The sequence below is a fragment of the Neophocaena asiaeorientalis genome, unplaced genomic scaffold (genome assembly GCF_003031525.2).
Source record: "Neophocaena asiaeorientalis asiaeorientalis breed wild unplaced genomic scaffold, Neophocaena_asiaeorientalis_V1.1 scaffold568, whole genome shotgun sequence".
Classification (NCBI taxonomy): domain Eukaryota; kingdom Metazoa; phylum Chordata; class Mammalia; order Artiodactyla; family Phocoenidae; genus Neophocaena; species Neophocaena asiaeorientalis.
In genome coordinates, this window is record NW_020173954.1 from 6,866 (window position 1) to 11,189 (window position 4,324).

The window sequence follows — 4,324 nt, forward strand, 5'->3', positions numbered from 1 at the left end:
CAACAACAGCACCCGGCAACGTGATTTGGGCAGGCTTTGCCCTACCGTCCACTTGGGCACGCTTTGCCACACTCCACGTCCAAGGGGCACGGCCGAACGATATGTTTCACGCTCACAGCCCTCTTCACCGCAGTCCTCCCTGCAACTCGCAATAACCCAGAGTGTTCGGAGAGCCGTCGTGGGTGAAACGCTTTCAGGCCCGTCTCTCTCCACAGGGCTTGGGATTGGAACTCTGCACGGCTACCCTGGGATGTGCGTCAGACTGCCTACCGCAGCTTATTCTATTTATGTGGCTGAATGTCAACGCAGCCTTGTAAGGGAGCTGATGCGGCACACTGCCCCAGAATGTGTGGGATCAATGTCACTATGAGCTCGCCTGACCTGGGTCCTGTCCCCGGTCCACTGGAGGACAACGGCATCTGAAATTTTGCTCACCTAGCCTGTCAGGTACACATCCCATTTCCCTTGTGAGAAACTCCGTTCCTATGCAATGCACTCTGAAAAGCTGCCCCTTCCAAGTACCCTAGAGAAACTCGGAATGTAGCACTGTGGGAATGAACTCCTGTTCGACGTGTTGAGAAAAGGCTCCTGATCCTTTCAGAAGCTGCTTTCGCGACGAGCTAGACGGGAACAGGCCTATACCGAAGAGCTGTGGGTATCCCGTTTCTCTCCTCTAGCTCGTCTGTTGCACGTGCACATCCCGTCCAGGACCAGATGGTCCGTGCATGGCACCCCAGGCTTCCTTCACTCCAAGTTGAATACGGAGCCCAGAGCTCGGGGCAGCATGAAGATACCTCTGCCAAAGTGCTATATTTCCCTGTCCCCCAGACACTTGTGTCTTTGTGTTGCACTCCACGGCAGAGCTCCAAATCCAGAACGGGGAATGCTCGGAACGTGCCTTTCACCAAACTGGAAAGGAACATAACAATTTCCCGTAAACGGGACCCATTTGCCAGGCCACCCGTAGGTTTTGCCTAAGCAGGTGGCTTCACGCACCCTGCCCCGCGCAGGGGGCACACGTTAGTGGCCGGTATGTGTGGTTTGGTTATGTCGAAGAGACCACCAGGCGCGTGACACTCTGACTACGGGCCGCTGCCGGCATGTCTGTCAGCGGGCATCACGTTTCTCTCCTTATAGCCCGAAACAGACTCCTGCAGTCCTTCTGCAGCAGCAGGAGACCCGCTGCCCTCTGTCGAGAGGCATGAGACACTTTTCGGGTAGTGGACTTGAGCCCACTTTGTTACATTCGCACAGCTTGTATCTTCTTTCTTTCTGTCTTTTGTCCTCCCTCCCTCCCTCCTTTCTTTCCTTCTTGCCTTCTTTCCTTCTTTTCTTCTTCCTTCCTTCCTTCCTTCCCTCCTCTCTTTCTTTCTTTCATTCTTTCTTTCCTTCTTCGTACTTCTACTAGTTCTCTCTACTTGTTCTCCCTTTTATTCTGAGCCGAGTGGATGAAAGGCTCTTACTGCTCCAGGCAGTAGTCAGGGCTGTGCCTCTGAGGTGGGAGAGCCTACTTCAGGACTCTAGTCAATAAGAGACCTCCCATCTCCACATTATATCAAACAGCAAAAATCTCCCAGAGACCTTCATCTTAACGCCAGCACCCAGCTGTACTCACCGACAAGCAAGCTACCGTGCTGGACAACCTATGCCAAACAACTAGCAAAACAGGAACACAACCCCATCCATTAGCAGAGAGGCTGCCTAAAATGATAGTAAGTCCACAGACACCCCAAAACACACCACCAGACGTGGACCTGCCTCCTAGATACACAAGAACCAGCCTCATCCACAACAAAACAGGCACTCGTCCCCTCCACCAGGAAGCCTACACAACCCACTGAAACAACATTAGCCACTGGGGACAGACATCAAAAACAACAGGAACTACGAACCTGCAGTCTAAAAAAAGGAGACCCCAAACACAGTAATATAAGCAAAATGAGAAGAGAAAAAACACACAGCAGATGAAGGAGCAAGACACAAATGCACCAGACCTAACAAATGAAGAGGAAATAGGCAGACTACCTGAAAAAGAATTCAGAATAATTATAGTAAGGATGATCCACAATCTTGGAAACAGAATGGATAAAATGCAAGAAACATTCAACAAGGATCTAGAAGAAATAAAGATGAAACAAGCAATGATGAACAACACAATAAATGAAATTAAAAGTACTCTAGATGGGATCAATAGCAGAATAACTGAAGCAGAAGAACGGATAAGTGACCTGGAAGATAAAATAATGAAAATAACTACTAGAGAGCAGAAGAAAGAAAAAAGAATGAAAAGAACTGAGGACAGTCTCAGAGACCTCTGGGACAACATTAAATGCATGAACATTCGAATTATGGGGGTTCCAGAAGAAGAAGAGAAAAAGAAAGGGACGGAGAAAATATTTGAAGAGATTATAGTTGAAAACTTCCCTAATATGGGAAAGGATATAGCTAATCAAGTCCAGGAAGCACAGAGAATCCCATACAGGATAAATCCAAGGAGAAATATGCCAAGACACATATTAATCAAACTGTCAAAAATTAAATACAAAGAAAGCATATTAAAAGCAGCAAGGGAAAAACAACAAATAACACACAAGGGAATCCCCATAAGGTTAACAGCTGATCTCTCAGCAGAAACCCTGCAAGCCAGAAGGGAGTGGCAGGACATACTGAAAGTGATGAAGGAGAAAAACCTGCAACCAAGATTACTCTACCCAGCAAGGATCTCATTCAGATTTGATGGAGAAATTAAAACCTTTACAGACAAGCAAAAGCTGAGAGAGTTCAGCACCACCAAACCAGCTTTACAACAAATGCTAAAGGAACTTCTCTAGACAAGAAAAACAAGACAAGGAAAAGACCTATAATAATGAATACAAAACAATTTAGAAAATGGGAATCGGACCATACATATCGATAATTACCTTAAATATAAATGGACTAAATGCTCCCACCAAAAGACACAGATTGGCTGAATGGATACAAAAGCAAGACCCTTATATATGCTGTCTACAAGAGACCCACTTCAGACCTAGAGACACATGCAGACTGAAAGTAAGGGGATAGAAAAAGATATTTCATGCAAATGGAAACCAAAAGAAAGCTGGAGTAGCAATTCTCATATCAGACAAAATAGACTTTTATATAAAGGCTATTAGAAGAGACAAAGAAGGACACTGCACAATAATCAAGGGATCGATCCAAGAAGAAGATATAACAATTGTAAATATTTATGCACCCAACATAGGACCACCTCAATATATAAGGCGAGTACTAACAGCCATAAAAGGGAAAATTGACAGTAACACATTCATAGTAGGGGACTTTAACACCCCACTTTCACCAATGAACAGATCATCCAAAATGAAAATAAATAAGGAAACACAAGCTTTAAATGATACATTAAACAAGATGGATTTAATTGACACTCCTTCCAATAGGACACTCCTTCCAAAAACAACAGAGCACATATTTTTCTCAAGTGCTCATAGAACATTCTCCAGGATAGATCATATCTTGGGTCACAAATCAAGCCTTGGTAAATATAAGAAAATTGAAATTGTATCAAGTGTCTTTTCCGAGAACATCACTATGAGACTAGACATCAATTACAGGAAAAGATCTTTAAAAAAAATACAGACACATGGAGGCGAAACAATACACTACTTAATAATGAAGTGATCACTGAAGAAATGAAAGAGGAAATAAAAAAATACCTAGAAATAAATGTCAATGGAGACACAACGATCCAAAACCTATGGGATGCAGCAAAAGCAGTTATAAGTGGGAAGTTTATAGCAATACAAGCCCACCTTAAAAAGCAGGAAACATCTCGAATAAACAACCTAACCTTGCACCTCAAGCAATTAGAGAAAGAAGAACAAAACGCCAAAGCTAGTAGAAAGAAGGAAATTATAAAAATCAGATCAGAAATAAATGAAAAAGAAATGAAGGAAACAATAGCAAAGATCAATAAAACTAAAAGCTGGTTCTTTGAGAAGATAAACAAAATAGATAAACCATTAGCCAGACTCATCAAGAAAAAAAGGGGAAGACTCAAATCAATAGAATTAGAAATGAAAAAGGAGAAGTAACAACTGACACTGCAGAAATAAAAAAGATCATGACAGATTACTAAAAACAACTCTATGCCAATAAAATGGACAATCTGGAAGAAACAGACAAATTCTTAAGAATGCACAACCTGCCAAGACTGAATCAGGAAGAAATAGAAAATATGAGCTGACCAATCAAAAGCACTGAAATTGAAACTGTGATTTAAAATCTTCCAACAAAAAAAAGCCCAGGACCAGATGGCTTCACAGGT

The 4,324-nt window shown here is 42.9% G+C and overlaps 1 pseudogene; it reads right to left on the bottom strand.

Annotated features, from left to right (window-relative positions):
• LOC112404804 (elongator complex protein 1-like) overlaps positions 1-4,324 on the bottom strand; it is a 77,652-nt pseudogene that overhangs the window by 2,079 nt on the left and 71,249 nt on the right.